General features: G+C 37.5%; 1 long non-coding RNA gene across 1 annotated transcript in view; it reads left to right on the top strand.

Moving 5' to 3' along the window:
* Positions 1 to 12462, top strand: part of LOC139081899 (uncharacterized) — a 108930-nt gene extending 96468 nt beyond the window's left edge. The window contains exons 2-4 of the long non-coding RNA XR_011537372.1: positions 9257 to 9746; positions 10928 to 11036; positions 11675 to 12462. This is a non-coding gene — a long non-coding RNA (uncharacterized lncRNA). The remainder of the gene's footprint in view (positions 1 to 9256; positions 9747 to 10927; positions 11037 to 11674) is intronic.
* Positions 12463 to 24087: the final 11625 nt, after the last annotated feature.

Genomic DNA, 24087 nt, shown 5'->3' with positions numbered 1-24087 from the left:
GTTTTCAGGCACTGCTGCTACAGGTGGGAGAGCCAAAGTTGTGGGTGCCACTGCAGCTGGGAAGGACTGGGGTCATGGACTCTGCTGTCATACTACCTGGCTCTCTGTGGGCTCTCCATAGGCTCAGGTGCTGCTGCTATGTGTGCCACCTGTGCCGATGCTCCTGCATTTTCTTGGGTTCTGAGACCAGTACTGCCAGGGACACTGGGTTTGTGGGTGTCACCACTGCTGTACGTATGCCAGGGTCATGGTCGGCACTGCCACTGCCATAGGGCGAGGGGTACCCGGGTTACCAGTGCCACCAGGGTTCCTGAAACCTCTGGTTTGGGGCACGAGTGCAGGTCCTCAGGTTACATTCACAGCCACTGCTGCTGAGCACCAGTGTAGTTCCTCAGGTCATATTCACAGCTACTGCTGCTTGTATAAAGCCCCCTCTTCTGGAAGGGCCAGTGTCTGAGGCATCACCACCAGGGGAGGAGGAGAAGGTTGGATTGCAGGAATCGCTGCTGTTCCTGAAGTCTTAGATCCTGGTCACTGGTGTGATTCCTGGAACCTCAGGTCATGGGCACTGCACTGCTGCTGGGGATATTAGGGTGTTGGATGCAGCCCCCACTGCTGGGAGGGCCAAGATTGAAGGCACTGCCACCAGGAGCTGAGTCACAGATATTGTTGCAGTTCCCAGAGCTTCCAATCATGGGCCCCGCAGCATTTCCTGGTGCCTCTGGGAGTATGGGTTGCCTGTGTTCCTAGGGCCTCTGTTCATGGGCATTACCACCGATCCTGGAGCTGCAACTCAGGAGCTTCTGCTGCTGCTCCCCTGGTTCCATTGCCTCCAAGACCTCCAGTCCACCCATCTTCAGATGTATAGATGTATAGATCTCTCAAGCATTCTGATGTGCTCTGCAGAGAATCCTTTGTTGGTCTATGGATGTCCTACTGGTTGTAACTTAGAGGGAGAGATAAAGACAACAACTCATTCTGCCATAATGCTGACATCACTCTCCAACAACAAGCTTTTAAACAACCAAAGAAGAAATCACCAGGGAAGTAAGCAAATATTTAGAGGATGAATGAAAACAAGAACACAACATACCAAAACTTAGGGGACACAGAAAAAGCAGTGCTAAGCAGGAAATTTATAGTGATAAATGCTTACATTAAAAAGCAAGAAAGATCTGAAATCAACAACCTAACTTTAAAACTTAAGGAACTAGAGGGGCTGGCCCTGTGGCCTAGTGTTAAGTTTAGCACACTCCACTTTGGTGGCCCGGGTTCGGTTCCTGGGTGCAGACCCACACCACTCAGTGGCCATGCTGTGGCAGTGACCTACATACAAAATAGAGGAAGATTGGCATGGATGTTAGCTCAGGGTGAATCTTCCTCAAGAAAAAAAAAGAGAGAAAGATTGGCAACAGATGTTAGCCTAGGTCAAATCTTCCTCAGCAGATAAAAAAACAACTTAAGGAACTAGGAGTAGAACAAAGTAAACTCAAAGCCAGCAGAAGGAAGAAAGTAATGAAGATGAGAGTGGAGATAAATGAAATAGGGAAAGAAAAACAATAGAGAAATCAATGAAACCAAAAGTTTGTCCTTCAAAAAGATCAACAAAATTCACAAACCTTTAGGAAAATATACTAAGAAAAAAAGAGAGAACACTCGAATTACTAAAATCAGAAATGATAGTGGGGACATTGTTACTGATTCTACAGAAATAAAAAGAGAGTACTATGAACAATTATACACCAAAAATTTGGATAAACTAGATGAAATGAACAAATTCCTAGAAACATAAAACCTACCAGGACTAAATCACGAAGAAACGGAAAATCTGAATAGACCTATAACTAGTAAGGAGATTGAATCCATTATCAAAAATCTTGCAACAAAGAAAAACCCTGGATCTATTGGCTTTATTGGTGAAACCTACCAAACACTTAAAGAAAAACTAATACCAATCCTTTTGTACATCAAATCCTTCTGGTACATCAAAAGACTCTATCCACAGAGTAAAGAGACAACTCACACACTGAACGAAAATATTTGCAAATCATCTATCTGATAGGGGATTAATATTGAGAATATATAAAGAACTCCTAAAACTCAACAACAAAAAAACAAACAACCCAACTCACAAATGGGCAAAGGACTTCTCCAAAGAAGATATATGAATGACCAATAAGCACATGAAAAGATCTCAACATCACTGACAGGGAAATGCAAATCAAAACCGCAATGAAATATTACCTCACATTCATAAGATGGCTAATATCAAAAAAATAGAAAACAACAAGTGTTGACAAGGATGTTGAGAAATTGGAACTCTTGTGCACTGTTAGTGGGAATGTAAAATGGCAGCGCTGCTGTGGAAAACAGTATGAAGTTTCCTCAAAAAATTAAAGATAGAGTTACTATATAACTCAGCAATTCCACTTCTGGGTATACACCCCAAAGAATTTAATGCAGGATCTCAAAGAGATATTTGTACACCCATGTTCATGGCACCCTTATTCACAATAGTCAAGATAAAGAATCAACCTAAATGTCTATCAATAGATGAATGGATAAAAAAAAATACGGTACAGTCACATGCCGTATAACAACATTATAAAAGTACATTGGCTTAGGAATCTGAGAAACTTGGATTCCAATGTAGTTGTGACTTTGGGCGAGTTATTTAATATATTGCTGTCTCAATTTCCTCATCTGTAAAGTGAGGATATCTCCTTCATAGTGTTCTTGTAAAAACGTACAGTAAGGCACTTGACATGAAGGTAACCAGTAAATGTTCATTTCTGTACTACTAGGATAGCCATTAATTTTTTGCCAGAGATAACCTTGTTCATTGGTAAGAAGGCACTCACCCTAGAGGTATTTTTCTTCATGACTGCAACCCTCCTAATGAGTCTAGGGTGATATGTTTCAGTATTACTAATAACCCATATCACTAAAGGCTAAAACCAGAAGCATATTACTATTAGCAAGATTTTACCCACAAATATACATTCCTCAGGGAATGGAAAGCAATAGCAAGCACTGCCAGCTTACAACATTCCTTTTGCATCCACTTTCTGTTTTCTATTACAGGTGGAATCTCATTTTAATGAATAACATTTTAAACATCTGTTTCTACATAGTGAGGCTATTTTCGTGTTCAAGCAGATGGGCCACAGGAACTGTGCTTTGTTGAGCTGGCTAAAACAAATTCTAAAAAAATGAAAATTCTTTCTTTACAAGCACTGTCTATGCAGAAATAAGTACCTTAATAAGAGGTAATTATCATTCGTAAGTTATAAACCCGGCCTAGGCTACTTGGGAGAAAACAGAACAAGGGCTGGGTGGGTGTCGTGGAAGGCAAAGTGGACTGGAAAGCCAGAGAAAGCAAGAGAAAAATAGAGCAAAGCCCTGAAGTGAGATCTCTTAGAAAGTACAAACCTTAAGCCAGAACTCCACTTGTAAACATAACCCCTCCTCTTCCGGGGCATTCTTCACATGTTACCTCCTCCACAAAGCCTTTCCAATTCCCTCAAGACATAGAGCCCAGCTCTCTGTCTCCTATACTCCGACTTGTTCTGAATCTGAACAGTATCATTTACGCATGTTCATTTTATATCTTTAAAGATAATTGTTTTGTGCTCTCTCCATCTTATCCAACAAAACTATAAGCTCAGATCACTAGGATGAAGATGACTCAACTTCCTATGACCAATACCTAACGCAGAGCTTAATACATAATAAATGTTTAATAAATTCTCATTGAATTTAATATATATGAAGAAGTATTGATATGCTTGAATTGAATATTTTTACCTATCTTGGAAGCTCCTTGAGAGGAAAAAATGTGTTTCATTTCCACAGGATTTGACACAGAGGCTCGGTGCCACGTGTTGGTTGAAAAAATTACTGAAACTGATATGCGAAAGTTGGTAAAAACCAAAAATCAAACTTTTGACCTTTACTTTCTTTCAGGACTTGGATGCACAAATAAATCTACTACATGCTGCTGAATTAAAACTCATAGTCACTAAAACATACTGCATGCCCTGGGGAGACCCAGCTTAAATTAAGGATCTTCATTCTCGCCACCGGCGGGGGACAAGGGTGGTGGGGTGTAGGGTGGGGGACAAAGGCGAAGCTCCCCGGGACACGGCCTCAGAAGGGTTTGTGGGCTGAGGACGCGGGTCATCTCAAAAGAACCAGAGGCGAGAATGGAGACTGTGGAAATTGACTCCAAGGAGCCCGCAGGGAGCACAGTAGAAGGCTTAGTCCTCTTCCCTTAGATACATCAGCCCAGGGGCTGGTGCCAAATTGAGCCAACCATTCCGACTGAGGCCCCAGCTTCCGACCCCCGAACCTCAGGTTTCCGGTCCTCCCCACTGGGCTTTGCGCTGCCTTCCGGGCCCAGGCTTTCCACCTGAGAGGCTCCAGCTTCCCGCCAGCTGCAGAGGCACCTTCCAGTCAGTCGCAAGAGCGTTGATCCCGCATCTTACCTCCAGGCTTTGGGGATAGTGGCTGCCACAGGGGCAGTTGGCTTTGTTGGTCTTCCTGCTGCTCGCTTGCCTAGCTGGAACTTCTCTCTTTCTGCCTTACTGCCGCCCTAGCAAGCTTCGAACCCTCTGGAAAAAGATGCCCCGCGCTCCTCTCACTCCTATGGAGATTGGCGACTTCAGCGGAGTCTCCAACTGCAAGTCTGAATTGCAGACATGCCACACATTTTCACCCTAATTTTCTCGCACTTTCTTTCTTTGGCATCCCTTGGGCTTTGGAGTTTTGCAGTCTGTGACCTCCCCCCTCTGACCTAGAGTCCGTGGAAGAGCCTGTGCTTTAGTTGACTCTCTGGCTTTCATTGAGGAGCCTCCTGCCCTGTTTCTAAGGGAAAGGCCTGCATCTTAAAAGGATGAAGAAAGTGCTAACTCTAAACTAAAAACCTTGCCCCATTCTGGCCCTTCCAGAATAACATTTGGAATGATGACATAACCCTCTTTTCCCCTTCCTTACATCTGAACACTTTCTGGAAAGAAACTAATTTCCTATCACATGCTAATTAAGGTAAAGGTTGAGAGCCTCTCCTTCATATATGACCTTACTTTTGCAGGAGCTGTAACGATAATGAAGTATAAACATTTTCAAGGTACAAAGTAATATCTGTGACTAACTTATTCCAAAATTAAATTTGTTTAACCTTACAAAAGAATAAAGCATAGAACATAAGAAAAGCAACCAATTCGACTTGAATATATTTTCTATTTTAATCTATCAAATACATTTTTCAAAAGGCAGTTCCTTTTATTCACTGTCAAGAATGTGTATTCAAAGTTAATATTCTACTCTTGAATCTCTGCATCCCCACTCTTCTCTGAGTTTATGCCGCATATAAATTTAATTGTGAGCCTATCTAATGTGCCTATTGAATTGGAAAAAGAAAGTTGAAAGCAAGTTAGGAGGTGGTATAAATATAATAGAGTGTGGATTGTGTGGAGTCAGATGGACCTAAGCTCACTATTTATTAGCTATATGTGACTTTAAGCAACTTCTTTATCTTAAATTGGGTTCCCCCACAACTGAGACTCGGAGACAAGGATTGGAGTACAAAGAACTTTATTTGGGAAGCATGGTGAGGAAGTGAGACAAGGAAGGGAGGAAAGTCAATAAAAAGTTTGTTAATGAGCAGGTTACTACTGAGGGCAAGTGGAACTCCATTCTATTGGAGATCTTCTGAGAGACATGTAGAACAGAGCTCAGAATTGTCCCACTGAGGCAAGGAGAACTGGGATATTTATCTATCGGTTCCCTTCCCTCAGTACTTGAGGGTTACTCTTGGGACTGTTAACTCTCTGGTACTTCCCTTGAGTAGCATGCTCCTGCTGCTGGACAAAACCATCAGACAGAAAGAGAGATGGTTGACATAGGAAGCCAGTGGCATGGCGTTAATGGAAATCGCCACTGAAGCTGCAGATAGCCTCCATGGTAGGCCAGGGGGATATGGACAGGGCACTGATAATTTCTGATACGTTAATTAAGCCTTAGTGTCTTTCTCTGTAAACTAGAGATAATACAGATTATAGGTAGAGTGATGTGAAGTCCCTAGCCCTTAAAAAAATACTAAAGATATTATTTGAATAGGTCAATGTAATAATATTGTATAATACTAATTAGGAACCTCTTTGTAATTTCTTTAGCATACATTACTATTTGATTGTGGTGCCACTCTATTCGTGGAGCACATTCCTATTTCCTCTAGTCTACTTCTATTCACACTTAGGATATTTGGTTATCATGTTACCTGGAAGATGTTCCTAGCCTGATTTCTTAACACTCTGCTCCTTTTAAGATTATTTATGTCTCCCCACTAGACCCTAATGAGAATACAGTGTAATTTATCCTTCAATAAAAATACGTGAAGCACTGTGAAAAACTGGGGAACATAAAGATTAAAAACAAAGCCCCACTCTCAGGATTTTACAATTCAGGCTGGGTATAAACCAAAAGTTAAACAACTAAAATATATTGTGATACTCTGATAAAGGTAAACGCAAGGTTTTATAGAAGCAAATAGGAGGAGTTAACTCATCCTGTCTATGAGAGTCAGAGAAAGCTTAGGAGGAGATGTACCTAAGCTTGCAGTTGATGAATAAGCAGAATTTAGTCTGGAATGATACAAACCAGACTGTTAATAATAGTTATTTGTGGAGAGGGAAGTGTATGTGTGTATGTATGTGTGGAATTTGGAGGAGAAAGGTCAAGATAAAGGAATACTTAACTTTTTACTCTGTGTACTTTTGTGTTGTGTGAACCCTTTGTAAAGAATGTGTACTCTAAACCTGCTTGTGTAGTTAAAGAAAAAAATATTAGCTTGATGAAAGAGGTTGCAGGGATACCAGAGAGAGGAAATGGGAAAGACACAGAGACTTCAACTCAGGAGAATACGTCATAGTCAGGGAGGTATATGTAGCATAGCATAGCTGTCACAAAATGAGCCTAAAGGGAAGTGTCAGGAAATCAAATTAGACAGTCAGATTTGGGCCAACTCAGATTTGTAGGCTATTGTAGTAGTCAAACAGAAAAACACGGGAGCATAAACTAACACAGATAAGGGGGCGAGGAGTAGAAGATACCCGAGATAAGAGGTAAAAGCTACATAACTTGGTGCATAGATATAGAAGGTAAATGAGCACCTATCTCAGCTGAGTTCTGTGAAAGAATTAAGCCCTAGTGACCTAAGGCATCTATTATATGCAATGAATTAATTTCCTGTGCATCTGGAATAGTACTAATCCTTGGAGAATTTGATAAAATAGTCACTTAAATAATTTTCTGTGTTCAAATAAAGAAGCTGGATTGAGAAAGACTTTGGTAATTTTGTGGAAAGTCTTGCTTATTATTGGCTAAAATGAGTCCTGTATGTGTAGAAGCAAATTTGAGTTTAGTTTTAAGTATATTGAATTCGAGGTATTTATGGCACATTTAGGAGGACAGAAGTGATAGCTAGTTGAGTAAAAGATTCTGGAGCTTGGACTGGAGATCTAGACTGAAAATAAAGTTTAATGACTCATTAGCATATAGATGTTGTAGTTAAAGCCATAGATTCATATGGATCACCCAGCTAATGTGAAAAAAACACAAAGATTCAAGATAGAGTCTTAGGGAACTATGACATTTGGGAGATGGGCATTGGAAGATGAGCCTTATAAGAAGACTAGAACTGGAAAACTGGAGAACACTATGGCATAGAGGCCAAAGGAGAGAAAGAAGAATTACAAGAATGATGGAGGGGTCAAATGTGTGGTTACTTCAGAAAAATGTCCACTGGCCATGGTAATATGGAGATCAATGTTGAGCTTAGTGAGAGCAGCTTTGGAAGAATGGTATAGGCAGAAGTTATAGAGTAAGTTAGGAAGTAAATGGGAGGTGAGAAAGCAGAGATATTGAGAGTAAATAACTCTTCCAAGATGCATGGCCATGAAGAATAATAAAGGGTTTATTTGTCCTTCTTAAGATGGAAGAGGCTTTTGAATAGTATGCTTATATCTTAAGGGAAAAGATCAATAGAGAGGGGGAAAGAATAGTACAGAAGAAAGAAGTGATGATTAATGGTTTCTGAGCTCAGGTGGAACATTAAGCCATAGAAGGGAGATTCCTCCATGAAACTGGAAAGAATGAGATAAAGATGAGTACTGACGCAGATTAATTTACAAGTGGCATGGAAGAAATTAGAGGAATTTTGACCGAATGGCTCCGATTTTCTCTGTGAAATAGGAAATTAGGTCTTTTGCTGAGCTAGCAGGAATAAGCAACTAAATGAAAGTTTGCAGAAAGAGATGAAATTTTGGAGTACTTACTGAAGGGAATGAGAGAAAAGAACTAAGATTTATTGAGCGTCTACTATATACCAGCCTCTATGGTAAATGCTTTATATACATTATTGCATTTACTTCTGACAATCGTCGATATACATATATTGAGAAAGGCTAAACATCTTGCTCGTTTCTCACAGCTAGGAAATGACAGAGCCAGAATTTGAACACAGAGTTTTTCTGTCTTCAAATCCTATGACTTATGCACCTCTAGGGTTTAAAAAAACCTAAGGGAGGGCAATTAAACTTGTGGACTATGGGGTTTTATGCTGGTACAGAGAGAAGTAGGGTTGAAAGTAAAGCCGGAGAGTGGTAATGAATTGGAGGGAAATGGAAAATAAAGGGTTTGGAAATATCAATGATGTAAAATTAAATTATAGAGGGATTAAGGTAGTAAAAGCTGAAATAATGACCATAGAAAAGCATATTATAGCATATTATAGTCAAAAAGCAGAATATAGGAGTTAAAAATTCAGAGGTAAAGCAGCTTGGGGCCCAGGTTGGGGAGGGCATGGCGAGTAGGGGAGAGTGATTATAGCAGGCATTTATTAAGCTTTTAGAGTGCTGGATTCTATACTACACACTTTATATGCATTATCTCATCTAATCCTCACAATCCTTAATAAGGTAGATATTCTCATTATTTCCATTTGATAGATGAGGTTATTTTGACAGTTACTTTCTTAAATTAGGCTAATTGAATCAGATCTTCATAAGACAACATCATTTTATGGTTAATTTTCTTACTATATTCTTTAGCAGATTTTTTTCCAATGGTATTTTTGACTAGTTCTTAGCATATTACAAAATAACTGTAATCATAATAATGATTTAATATTGAATAACAAAGTGATTTAAAATATCTAATTTATTAAATTATGGTTGTATTTTATTATGTTTTTCAGGTCAAATAAAAGGGAATGAAGATCACTGCTGATCTTAACTACTTATATTGGGCAGCTGCCATCTTCAGACTCAGAGCAGGCCGCCCTTCAAAGAATTTAATTTGTTAAAGTGTTGGGAAGAAAAATGATTTTATAGATGTCAGAAAAGCAGAGAGTTTCAACAGAAAATATGACACAAAGGCGAGAATTAGCAATAAAAGCTTTTATTTGAAAATATTTTAAGAATCATTGTATAAGATAAACAACAGGAATATCAGTGAAATCATAAAAATATCTATTTAAGAAAGATAAACAAGGAAAAAGAAACGCAGTTCTACTTTAAAAGCAATAACGATATTCTTTGGAATTATAAGAAGTCTGAAGAAACACAGAGATATCAGATGACATATTATAAAGGAATTTTAAATTACTTTAAGAAGGAAGGCAGTTGAAAGAATACCAGTCCAACATAGTTTAATAAATATTAACAATGTGATCTGACACGTGGTTGGTAAGTGCATTGAGAAAACCTCATGGGAATGAAAAAAACGTAATAAGCATCTCAGTATTAAATTTAATCAACTCTCTTCGGGATGATGAAAACAACCATTTGAAACTAAAAATAAAATAATTTTTTTGAGTACATTGCTAACATTTCTTAACTCAAAGATAATTCATCAGTTTCAGAACACAGAAACCATATGCTATGTTTAAATTACTGCATTTAAAAAATGTTTTATGCGTGAAACAGGGAAATAAAAGAAAGAAAACCCAGAGTGTTTTATTTAAAGTGTTTTTAAGTTGTTTAATAAATGGTAGAAACATTTAACAAGTATTCTCAGAAAAATCATTTACCAAGATTTACCCAAAAAGGGAAAGTAAAAGTCCTTCAGCCTTCCTAACTTCTGTGAAACAAAACCAACCAAAGTTCAAGAGTCACCAAATTACAGAAAATGTAGGTTTGATTGTGATAGAAAAAGCATACACAAGATAACTCAAGGAAACGTTGGAATAAAGTGAATAACAGATTTTGGAACACTTATTCCAAAAGCAAAAGCAGAGCAGCAGCGTCAGAATTTATTCAAGAAAAGCTAAGATTCCTATGTTCATTTAAATTGTCAAAGAATATGAGATTTAAATATGGTCATGACATGGAATCTTCAGAACATTTTGAAAGAATTTCACCCAGAACTGTAAAATGATAAGTTGCCAAGGCAAAATGGAAGATGTCACAAAAGAACCAAAACTTGTATGTGATATATTTAAATTGATAAGTGGCAGGAATGAATCACAAAATAGATGGGTATCTAAAATAAAACATTCTGGAAAAAAAAAGCAAAATGTAAATCTAGGAATGTGATCCATAGTTAACATCACAGTTAAGTTATTAAATCACATTCAAATAATGCAAATATATCAAAGAGAGGAATCACTCCATTTATTGAAAAATTCATGACAATCTCCTAACAAGTTGAATGTATTGCTTAAAGCTATAAAAACTGTAGTCTTCTCATAGATACACTCTTTTTTTAACTACAGAATTGCAGCATCAGGGGTAAACACAGGAAAGTTTTTTACAAATGTAAAGTATAATTTTCTTCTGAAGGATTTAAAACTCGAAGGCTGAGAAGTCTTATGCCAGGTAAACGAGATGATAAAACCAATAGTTAATTTTACACACTCCTTAATTAGATGGAATACTCGTCATCAAAATTGAACTTTCATAAGCCTGCTCCTTCAAGTACCTGAAGTAAAAGAAAGAAATGCTCCATAGATGATGATACTGTCACAATAACTGTTGGTAAGCTTTAGATCACAATGTTTTTTCTCTCTATGAGTGTGGTCTATTTCTCCCTTCAGATCAGTTAGTATTTGCTTAATATATTTAGGTGCTGCTGTGTTGGATGCGTATGTGTATACAATTGTTATATCCTCTTGACAAATTGACCTTTTTATCATTTTATAATGACGTTTCTTGTCTCTTGTTACAGTTTTTTACATAAAGTCTATTTTGTCTAATGTAAGGTATAGCTTACCAAAGAGAACAAGAGTTATCTCTTTTGGTTTGCATTTTCATGGAACATATTTTTCCATCCCTTCACTTTGAACCTATGTGTATCCTTAAAGCTGAAGTGAGTCTCCTATAGGTAGCATATAGTTGGGTCTTGTGTTTTGTTTTGTTTTTTTTTTTTTAATCCATTGAGCCACTCCATGCCTTTTGATTGGAGAAGTTAATCTATTTACTTTAAAGTAATTATTGATAGGTAAGGACTTAGAAATGCCGTCTTATTAATTGTTTTCTGGTTGTGTTTTAGTTTCCTTTTTTCTTTCTTCCTCTCTTGCTATCTTCCTTTTTGAGTTGATGATTTTGCATGGTGATATGCTTTGATTCCCTTCTCTCTCTCTTCTGCATATTTACTGTTGATTTTTTCTTTGTAGTTGCCATGAGACTTACGTAAAACATCTTATATAGAACAACAAAAGACCCTGAATAGCCAAATCAATCCTGAGAAAAAAGAACAAAGCTGGAGGCATCACAATCTCTGACTTCAAAACATACTGTAAAGCTATAGTAATCAAAACAGCATGGTACTGGGACAAAAACAGACAAACAGATCAATGGATCAGAATTGAAAGCCCAAAAATAAAACCACACATCTATGAACAGTTAATCTTTGACAAAGGAGCCAAGAACACACACTGGAGAAAGGAAAATCTCTTCAATGAATGGTCTTGGGAAAACTGGACAGCTACATGCAAAAGAATGAAAGCAGACCATTATGTTGCACCATACACAAAAGTTAACTCCAAATGGATTAAAGATTTGAATGTAAGAACTGAAACCATAAACCATAAAAATCCTAGGAGAAAATATAAGCAGTATACTCTTTGACATTGGTTTTAGCCACATCGTTTTGAATACCATGTCTACTTAGGTAAGGGAAATAAAATAAAAAGTTAACAAATGGGACTGCATCAGACTGAAAATCTTCTGCAAAGCAAAGGAAACCATCAACAAAATGGAAGACAACCCACCAACTGGGAGAAAATATTTGCAAATCATTTATCAGACAAGGGGTTGATATCAAAAGTATATAAAGAACTCACACAACTCAACAAACAAACAACCAAACAACCAGATCAAAAAATGGACACAGGATATCAACAGACATTTTTCAAAGGAAAATATACAGATGGCCAACAGACACATGAAAAGATGCTCAACATCACTAATCATTAGGGAAATGCAAATCAAAACTACAATGAGATATCACCTTACACCAGTCACAATGGGTATAATTACCAAGACAAAAAACAACAACTGTTGGAGAGGTTGTGGAGAAAAGGGAACACTCATGCACTGCTGGTGGGAATGCAAACTGTGCAGCCACTATGGAAAACAGTATATAGATTCCTCAAAAGACTAAAAATAGAAATACCATATAACCCAGCTATCCCACTACTGGGTATCTGCCCAAACAACTTGAAATCAACAATCCAAAGTAATATATGTACCCCTATGGTCATTGCAACACTATTCACAATAGCCAAGACAGGGAAACAATCCAAGTGCCCACTGACTGATGATTGGATAAAGAAGATGTGGTATATATATACAATGGAATACTACTCAGCCATAAAAAAAAAACCCAAAATCATCGCACTTGCAACAACATGGATGGACCTGGAAGGTATTATGCTAAGCAAAATAAGCCAGACTGAGAAAGACAAACACCTTATCATTTCACTCATATGTGGAATATAAACAAATGCATGGAAAAGAAAACAGTTCAGTGGTTACCAGGGGAAGGGGGTGGTGGGCACAGGGGGTGAAGGGGAGCACTTGTGTGGTGACAGACAAGAAATAACGTACAACTGAAATTTCACAATGATGTAAACTATTATGAATCTCAATTAAAAAAATATAGATATACCAATTTATTTTAATTTGATAACAACTTAACTTCAATTGCATACAAAAACTTTTTACTCTTTTACTCCCCTTCCCACGTTTTATTTTTTTGTTGTCACAATTTACATCTTTTTATATTATGTATCCATTAATTATTATTATTAATTAGTTTTAGTACTTTTCTTTTAACCTTTATACTAGAGGTAAGCGATTAACACCCCACTAAATTACAGCATTGGAGTATTCTGAATTTGACTATATACTTACCTTTACCAGTGTCTCTTATATTTTCATATGTTTCAAGTTATTCATTAGTGTCTTTTCGTTTCAGCTTGAAGAATTCCTTTCAGCACTTCTTGTAAGGCAAGTCTGGTGGTGATTAATTCCCTCAGGTTTTGTTTGTCTGAAAAAGATTTTTTCTCCCCTTCATTTCTGAAAGACAACTTTTCCAAATCAATTTTTCTTGGTTCGTAGTTTTTTTCTCTCAGTACTTTGAATATATCATCTCACTCTCTCCTGGCCTGCAAGATTTCTTCTGAGAAATTCACTGAAGCCTTCTGGGGGTTCCCTTGTATGTGATGAAATTTTCTCTTCCTGTTTTTAAAATTCTCTCTTTATCTTTGATTTTAGACAGTTTTATTATGATGTGTCTTGGAGATTTTTTTGAGTTGAGTTGAATTGGGGACCTATGAGCTTCATGAACTAGGATGTCCAAATTTTTCTCCAGATTTGGGAAATTCTCAGCTGTTACTTATTTAAATAAATTTTCTGCCCCTTTCTCCCTCTCTTTTTCTTCAGTGACTCCAATAATATGTAGATTGTCTTTCTTAATAGTATCTCATAGTTCATGTGGGTGTTCTTCACTCTTTTTAATTTGTTTTCTTTGATCTTCTCTGACTGGATAATTTCAACTGATCTGTGTTCTGCTTCACAGATTCTTTTTTGTTTTGAAAGATTTTATTTATTTATTTATTTATTTATTTTTAAATTTTTCCTTCTTCCCTCCAAAGCACCCCAGTACATAGTTGCATGTTTTACTTGTGTGTCCTGCTAGTTGTGGCATGTGGGATGCCTTCTCAGCATGGCTTGAGGAGTGGTGCTACGTCCATGACCAGGATCCGAACTGGCTAAACCTTGGGCTGCTGAAGCAGAGTGTGTGAACTTAGTCACTTGGCCAGGAGGCTGGCCCCCTACTAAACAAATTCTTTCTTCTGCTTGATAGAGCCTGACACAGGTGCTCTCTATTGCATTTTTCATTTCATTCATTGTATTTTTCAACTCAATAGTTCTTTTTTTATGACTTTTATCTCTCCATTAAATATCTCATTTTGTTCATGTACTGTTTTCCTGATTACATTGAATTGTCTTACTGTATTTTCTTATAGATCACTGAGTTTCCTTAAAACAGCTATTGTGAATTCATCAGGTAAATCACAAATATCCATTTCTTTGAGGTGGTTACTGGAAAATTATTGTGTTCCTCTGTTGGTGTCATATTTCCTTTATTTTTCATGTTCCTTGAAGTTTTTCTTGCTGTCTTCAGATTAGAAGAAGCAGTCACTTCTGCTAGTCTTTACTGACTGGCTTCTGTCAACTCTATTAGGGATTCTGAGCCTTTCTCAGACCTTTTCTATGGATACAGCTTTTCCACACTTCTTGTTCCCTTTTGGGGGGAGTTCGTAAGATTGTGTGCCTTTTCTCAATCCTGCAAAGCCAGGCCCAGTGCTGACAGTCTCCCATTTGCTTTCCCTAGGGCAGTGCTAAATGCTCAAGTTTCTGTGCTTTCTCCCAGTCCTACAGAATCGGGCCAGCTTTCTGCATGTGCTCACTAGCCATCTGCAAAGACTTGCTCTCATGGCTGAGGTATGCACAGGGAGTCAGCTATGGGGTGTAGGGGTGTGGGTGAGGCATGCAGAGCATTTGGGCTGCCCATGGGCTATCTGTGGTATCCACAGGCAAGGTGTCCCCGGTGGCTTGTGCATGGACTTTCTGTTGGAGTCCAGAGTAGTTAGTAGGATCTGTGTCCCTTTGTTATGTTCCATTCTGAGCCCTGGCTGCCATTCTTACAGCCCCTCCCTGCCCCTCAGTTGTACAATTCACAACTCAGTATTTTGGATGGGACAAGAAAGAAATGGGCCTCTTTGGCAGTGTCCTGCACAACTGGGGAAACTGGGCGCTCACTCACATGCTCTCACTTCCCCCATGGGAAAAATCACTTGCTGAGAAGATCTCTCTTGGCACTGGGCTGTGCTACCTTGGGGGAGGGGTGACATGCATAAAGTGAAACTGTTCCTCATACACACTCTTCAATGCAGCCAATCTCAGATTTTTTTTTTCTGTACCAACGGTGTACTGGAACTTCACCACTAGATTTCTAGACTTCCACAAAGGCATTCTCACCTATGGATGATTGTCAAAATTGGTGTTCTTTGAAGGGAAGATGATAGAAAACCCCTATTTCACCATTTTGGTGATGTCACTCCCCCAGTGAATAAAGTCTATTTTAACTTCAAGGTAGGAATACATCTGATTAGAAGCAGATAAGTAGATATATTTAATAAGATGAAAATCATTCGCAATTATATGTAATGTAAGCTGTGAGAGTCATGATTAGATTTATGCAACAGCAATTTTGTGATGGGGTACAAGAAAGGGGAAACTTCCTACAACATTTAATTATCTTTAAGAGTTTTTGGTTAGTGATCTATGGACATTTTTGGCCATTCTTTATTCTTAACCCACCTAGATCTGGGTGAGACAGTAAGAACTGTAGTGGAATTTATGATGAAAATATAAAACCCAGAAAACTGGTAAATTTAACATTTTGACTGAATTTTAAACCATCCAAATTAACACAATTTTTAAAAATTTAGTATTATTTGAGAAGTTTTGCCATCCATAATTTCTATCTTTCTCAAAGTAGACATCTATTTTTAAAAATATTGGCTTCAGCTCATTGCATTCAAGAAACAACATTTAATTTTTGCATGTGGATAACTTCACGAATAAAAGAGATTAATAAGATAACAAAACTAGCACTCAGATTGTAGCGACTAGGCTGGGGGCTTTGAAGGGTAGCTCAAAGTAGATGAAAAACTTTGAGTAAAAGAACAATGAAGAGAGGGAAAAAGAAAGATGTGCAGCAAATAGAAGCTTTTCCTTAGTTTGCCTAAAGCTATTTTACGATAAAACATAGTCTAGTTGTAGACGTTTACGACTCTGAGTAAGAAGTAAACACCAATTTACTGTCAATCTTGGATTTATTTTACCTTTAAGATAAAGTAGAATGGTAGCAGAATATTATTAACAGAAACATTGAAAAGATAATGGCTTAAACCTCTTTCCTTTCAAGTTGCAATAATTTTAAAGTTCTTCTTTAGGGATAAGATGGAGGACATCAACAACGGCAGGCGGAATCCATTAGGTGAGTATGTCACCAACACTACTTAGTGTTTCTCAAACTATTTTTCTTACGCTACCCTTAGCTTTACTTCCAGGACAAATAACAGGATACTTGTAAAAATATTTAAAAAGTAACGCTAGCTCTAGCCCAGCTAATTAACTATTACACTTCCTGATGGAGATCACAGGATAACCAGAAAAATAAAATTAGGTATTATAACTATGCTGGCAGTTCCACTTATTTATTTATTAATTATTTTATTGAGGTCTCGTTGGTTTATAACACTGTGTAAATTTCAGGTGTACATCATTATATTTCAGCTTCTGTGTAGATTGCATCATATTCACCACCAAAAGCCTATTTTCCATCTGTCATCATACCTCTGTGCCCCTTTACCCCTTTTACTCTCCCCTCAACCCCTTCCCCTCTGGTAACCACCAATCTATTCTCCTTACCTATGTGTTTGTTTGTCTTCCACATATGAGTGAAATCATATGGTATTTGTCTTTCTCTGTCTGACTTATTTCACTTAGCATAATACCATCTATGTTGTCACAAGTGGCAACATTTCACCCTTTTTATGGCTGAGTAGTGTTCCACTGTGTGTATGTATCACATCTTCTTTATCCATTCATCCATTGATGGGAACTTAGGTTGTTTCCAAGTCTTGGCTATTGTGAATAATGCTGCAATGAACACAGGGTGCATATATCTTTTAGAATTGGTGTTTTCATGCTCTTTGGATAAATACCCAGAAATGGAATAGCGGGATCATATGGTATTTCTATTTTTTAATTTTTTGAGAAATCTCAATACTTTTTTCCATAGTGACTGCACTAATTTGCATTCCCACCAGCAGTGCATGAGGGTTCCTATTTCTCCACATCCTCTCCAACACTTGTTATTCCTCGTCCTGTTAATTATAGCCATTCTGATGGCTGTGAGGCAATATCTCATTGTAGTTTTGATTTGCATTTCCCTAATAATTAGCAATGTCAAACATCTTTTCATGTGCCTGTTGGCCATCTGTATATCTTCTTTGTAAAAATGTCTCTTCATATCCTCTGCCCAGTTTTTAATCAGGTTGTTCATTTCTTTGTTGTTGAGTTCTATGAATTCTTTATATATTTTGGAAATCAACCCCTTATCAGATACATGATTTGAAAATGTTTTCTCCCAGTTGGTGGATTGTCTTTTCATTTTGTTGATGGTTTCCTTTGCAGTACAGAAGCTTTTTAGTTTGATGTAGTCCCATTTGTTTATTTTTCCTTTTGTTTACCTTTGTTTGAGGAGACATAGTATTCAAAAAGTTACTGCTAAGACCAATGTCAGAGAGCATATTGCTTATGTATTCTTCTAGGAGTTTTATGGTTTCAGGTATTACATTCAAGTGTTTAATCTATTTTGAGTTAATTTTTGTGCGTGGTGTAAGATAACGGTCTACTTTCTTTCTTTTGCATGTTGGCTGTCCAGTTTTCCCAATACCATTTATTGAAGAGACTCTCCTTTCTCCATTGTATGTTCTTGGCTCTTTTGTCAAAAACTAGCTGTCCATAGATATGTAGGCTTATTTCTGGGCTCTCAATTCTGTTCCATTGATCAGTGTGATTCCTTTCCCACCAGTACCATGCTGCTTTGATTACTATAGCTTTGTAGTATATTTTGAATTCAGGGAGAGTGATACCTACTGCTTTGTTCTTTTTTCTCAAACTTGCTTTGGCTATTCAGGGTCTTTTGTTGTTCCGTATACATTTTAGGACTCTTTATTGTATTTCTGTGAAAAGTGTTGTTGGGATTCTGATTGTGATTGTATTGAATCTGTATATTGCTTTAGGTAATATGGACATTTTAGCCATGTTTATTCTTCCAATCCATGAGCATGGAATATCTTATGTCTTCTTCAATTTCTTTCAATAATGTCTTATAGTTTTCAGTGGTTAAATTTATTCCTAGGTATTTTATTTCTTGTTGCAATTATAAATGGGACTGTATTCTTCATTTCTCTTTCTGCAAGTTTGTTATTAGTGTATAGAAATGCAGTGATTTATGTGTGTTGACTTTGTACCCTGCAACTTTACTGTATTCATTATTTCTAATAGTTTTTTGATGGATTCTTTAGGGTTTTTTATATATAGAATCATGTCATCTGCAAAGAGTGATAGTTTTACTTCTTCCTCTCCTATTTGGATCCCTTTTATTTCTTTTTCTTGCCTAATTGCTCTGAGTACTATTTCCAGTACTATGTTGAATAAGACTAAGGAGAGTGGGCATCCTTGTCTTTTTCCTACTCTTAGAGGAATAGCTTTCAGTTTTTCACTGTTGAGTATGATGTTGGCTGTGGGTTTCTCCTATATGTCCTTTATTATGTTGAGGTACTTTCCTTCTATAGGAAAGTCTTTATTTTATTGAAGGTCTTTATCGTAAATGGATGTTGACTCTTGTCAGATGCTTTCTCTGTGTCTATTGAGATGGTCATGTGATCTTTATTCTTCATTTTGTTAATGTGGTGTATCATATTGATTGATTTGTGGATTTTTTACCATCCCTGTGTCCCTGGAATAAATACCACTTGATCGTGGTGTATAATTCTTTTAATGTATTGTTGTGTTCAGTTTACTAATGTTCTGTTGAGTATTTTTCATCTATGTTCATCAGTGACATTGGCCTGTAATTTTCTTTTTTTTATTGTCCTTGTCTGGTTTTGATATCAGGGTAATATTGGCCTCACAGAACAAGCTAGGAAGCATTCCATCCTCTTCAATTTTTTCAGAAGAGTTTGAGAGTGATAGGTATAAAATCTTTGAATGTTTTTGTAGAATTCACCAGGAAATCCATCCAGTCCTGGGCTTTTGTTTTTTGGGATGTTTTTGATTACTCTTTCAATCTCTTTACTTGTGATTTGTCTATTCAGATTTTCTATTTCTTCTTGATTCAGTTTTGGGAGGTTGTATGATTCTAAGAATTTATCCATTTCCTTTTGGTTATCCAATTTGTTGGTATATCACTTTTCATAGTATTCTCTTATAATCCTTTGTATTTCTGTGATATTGATTGTGAATTCTCTTCTTTCAATCCTGATTTTATTTATTTGAGCCTTCTTTCTCTTTTTCTTAGTGAGTCTAGCTAAAGGTTTGTCAATTTTGTTTATCTTGTCAGAGAACCAGCTTTTAGTTTCTTTTATCCTTTCTGTTGTTTTTTATGTCTTTATTTCATTTATTTCTGCTCTGATATTTGTTATTTCTTTCCTTCTACTGAGTTTTAGCTTTGTTTGTTCTTATTCTAACTCTTTTAGGTATAGCATTAGATTGTTTATTTGAAATTTTTCTTATTTCTTGAGGTAGGCCTGAACTGCTATAAACTTGCCTCTTAGTACTGCTTTTGCTGCATCCTATAAGTTTTGGTATGTTGTGTTTTAATTTTCATTTATCTCCAAGTATTTTTTAATTTCTCCTTTGATTTCTTCCTTGATCCAATAATTGTATGGTAGCCTGTTGTTTGGTCTCCACATATTTGTGACTTTTCCAGCTTTCTTCCTGTAGTTCACTTCTAGTTTTATACCATTGTGGTTCAACAAGATGCTTGATATTATTTCAGTCTTCTTAAATTTATTACGGCTTGTTGCTTCCCAACATATGCTCTATCTTTGAGAATATCCCATGTGCACTTGAGAAGAATGTGTATTCTGCTGCTATGGGATGGAATATTCTCTGTATCTCTCTATTAATTCTGTCTGGTCTAGTGTTTCATTTAAGGCCACTGTTTCCTTGTTGGCTTTCTGTCTGGATGATATATCTGTTGGTGTAAATGAGGTGTTAAAGCCCCCTACTATAATTGTGTTGCTGTCAATTTCTCCCTTTAAGTCTGTCAGTAGTTGCCTTATATACTTTGGTGCTCCTATGTTGTGTGCATATATATTAAGAAGTGTTATGTCTTCTTGGTGGACTGTCCCTTTTATCATTATATAGTATACATCTTTGTCTCTCTCTCTCTCTTTTTTTTTTTTTTGCTTGAAGTCTATTTTGTCTGACGTAAGTATGACTACACTCATTTTGTTTTGTTTGCCATTTTTTTGGAGAATCATCTTCCATCCCTTCACTCTGAGCCTATCTTTGTCTTTAGAGCTAAGATTAGTCTCCTGGAGGTACCATATTGTTGGATATTGTTTTTCAATCCATTCAGCCACTCTGTCTTTTGATTGGTGAATTCAGTCCATTTACATTTAAAGTGATTGTTGATATTTGAAGACTTAATGTTGCCATTTTATCTTTTGTTTTCTGTGTGTTCTACATTTCCATTGTTTCTTTTTCCTTGTATTTCCGTCTGCCATTTCAATTTCATGGTTTTCTGTGATGTGTTTCTCAGTTTACTCTTTATTTATGATTTGTGACTCTGCTTTGAATTTTTGTTTTGTGGTTTCCATGAGGTTTGTTTAAAAGATCTCATAGAAGAGATTGTCCTTTTTCTGCTGATAGCATTTTATCTCCATTAGCCTATGTGGATTCCATCTTTCTCTGCTTCCCCTTCCATGTTTTTATCAGAAATTATCCCTTTTTGTTTTGTGAGTTTGTTATCAAATTGAAATAGTTATAGCTATTTTTGATGCTTTGTTTCCCTTTAGCCTTTATGTTATAATTAAGTGTTTACTAACCTATTCTGATATAGAGTTGAAATTTTCTGATTCTGCTTCTATTTATCACTTTGCTCAAAGCTTTGTAAACCTTTGATTCAGGTAGAAAGGCACCTTTCACCATTTCTTGTAAAGTAGGTAGTGGTGATGAACTCTCTCAGCTTTTGTTTGTCTGGGAAAGCCTTTATTTCTCCTTCATATCTGAAGGATAACTTTGTTGTATAGAGTATTCTTGGCTAATAGTTTTTATCTTTCAGTATTTTGAATATATCATTACACTGTCTCCTAGCCTGTAGAGTTTCTGCTAAGAAATCTGCTAATAACCTGAGGGGGTTCCTTTGTAAGTTACTTTCTTCTCTCTAGCCACCCTTAATATTCTTTCTTTGTCATTGACTTTTGACAATTTTAATGTAATATGCCTTGGAGAAGGTCTGTTTGCGTTGAGATAATTAAGAGTTCTGCTAGCTTTATATACTTGTATTTTTAGTTCTTTCCCAAGGCTTGGGAAGTTCTCAGCTGTTACTTCTTTGAGTAAGGTCTCTGCTCTTTTATATCTCTCTTCTCTTTCTGAGATATCTATTATCCTTATGTTGCTTTTCCTAATTGAGTTGGATATTTCTCGTAGGATTTCTGTAATTATTTTTTAATCTTAGTTCTCTCTCCTCTTCCATCTGAATCATTTCTAGATTTCTATCTTTGAGCTTGCTAATTCTCTCTTCCATATGGTGTGCTCTATTCCAAATGCTTTCTACTTTCTTTTTCATCTCATTAATTGTGCCCTTCATCTCTAAAATTTCTGCTTGGTTTCTTTTCTTAGAATTTCAATCTCTTTTGTGAAGTACTCTTCTGTTCATTAATTTTATTTCTGAGCTCATTGAACTGTCTTTCTGAGTTTTCTTTAATTCATTGAGTTTCTTCATCATGGTTATTTGAATTCTCTTTTTTAGTTAGTTTGTAATCTTCTGTGACTTCAAGTTTGGTTTCTGGAGAGTTGTCATTTTCTTTCTGTTCTGCTGTGTTGCTGTAATTCTTCATGGTGCTTGATGAGTTGATCCTCTCCTGGCACATTTGTGGTAGTGAGCACTTTTCTTATTTGGGTAAGGCTTTGTTTACTTTGATTCTGAGCTGCTTCTGGTTCTATTTTAGAGACTGGGTTTTTCATCCTCCACTCCCTGTGCCAAAGGCATTGTCAGAGCCCTCCTTGTGCTGCTTGGGCTTCCTAAGTTGCTGGTGCCTTGCTGCTTATGATGCCACTGAAGCCTTACATGTTGCCACCAGAATCACCAGGCAGCAAGCACTTCTGCTGTTTCCCCACCTAGGTCTTCTGTTTCCCCACTGGCTCTCTGCAGGCTCTCCATGGGTTCAGGTTATTTGGGGATGCTGGCAGCACTGCTACCAGGGGCAGTGGGTTCATAAGTGTCTCTCTTGCTGCTGGAGGTCTTGTATGTAGCCCCTGCTGCTGATAGAGCTGGTGTTGGGGGTGCTGCCACTGGGGGCTTGGTCACAGGTTCTTCTGTGGTTCCTGAAGCCTTAGGTCACAGGTGTCACTGCTAGGGAAGTGGCAGGGCTAAGCCACGAGTGTTGTTGCTGCTCCTGCAGCCTCTGGTCACTGGCACATGCCAGTGTACTTTTTGAAACCTCAGGTCAGGACACCCTGCCCCTACCAGGGAAATCCTTGTTTTGGATGCTGTCTCCACTGCTAAAAAGACTGGCAGTGCCACTTCTGAGGGAGAGAGATGAGGCTGGGTCACCACTCTGTGTCTTGAAGCCTCAGGATGTATGCACCACCCACTACCACTGGAGAGGGCAGGGGCTAAGCCTAGAGTCCAACATCTACTCCTGCAGCTTCTGGTCACCAGCATGCGCACCACTGTGAGCATCCATAGTTTGGACCACTACCCTCAGAGGAGTTAGGAGAGGGGGCTGCTCACCTAGTTCCACTGCCTCCCAGAGGTCCAGTCTACCCACCTTCAGATGGATGGATGTATGGATCTCTCAGGTATTCTGGTGTGCTGTGCAGGGAGTCCTTTGTTGGTCAATAGATGTCTCATTGGTTGTAACTTAGGGGGATAGACAAAGAGAACAACTGATTCTGCCATGGTCCTGACATCACTCTTGGTTCTTTCTATTAAATGGTTAAATTTAACATTTCCTGACTTGACATATGCAATATTTTAAGTTTTCTTGCATATAGGTCAACTTTTGCATAATCTCCATATGGTTATCTCTCAATGCCAAATGTTTTTGCTGCAGTACAAGGGATGGTAGCAAGTGAGAAAAGTGCTTTTCTTCATTTGTGCTTACTTTTATGTTAGATTGCAGTTGGTCCTTCTAACTTGTTGTCTTGCTTATCCAAAGTGGTTACTCCTTTGTAATAATCTCTTCAAAGGATAGTTTAAATTCTTTGAAAGGTTTTTCCTTGTTTATTAATGCTGTCATTTAAAAAATCAACCTTAAGAGGTGGGCCCTGTGGTGTAGTGGTTAAGTTCAGCATTCTCTGCTTTGGTGGCCTGGGATTCATGAGTTTGGATCCTGGATGTGGACCTACACTATGTGTCAGCCATGCTGGGTGGCATCCTATGTATAAATTGGAAGAAGATTGGCACAGATGTTAGCTGAGGGCTAATCTTCCTCACAAAAAAAGAAAAAATAAGAAGAATGGCAATGAATGTTAGCTCAGGGTTAATCTTCCTCAGCAAAAAAAAAAAAAAAAAAAAGAAATCAATCTTAAGATATAGAACTTTGTTGATAATAAAAGATCAAATGAAGGCTTGGCCTGGTGGACAAGTAGTTAAAGTTCCATGTGCTCTGCTTCAGTGGCCCAGGTTCGCAAGTTCAGATCCTGGGTGCAGACCTACTCCACTCACAAGCCATGCTGTGGAGATGTCCCACATACAAAAAAATAGAGG

The sequence above is a fragment of the Equus przewalskii genome, chromosome 2, assembly GCF_037783145.1.
Source record: "Equus przewalskii isolate Varuska chromosome 2, EquPr2, whole genome shotgun sequence".
Taxonomy (NCBI): Eukaryota; Metazoa; Chordata; class Mammalia; order Perissodactyla; family Equidae; genus Equus; species Equus przewalskii.
This window is presented reverse-complemented; position numbering and strand designations above follow the sequence as displayed.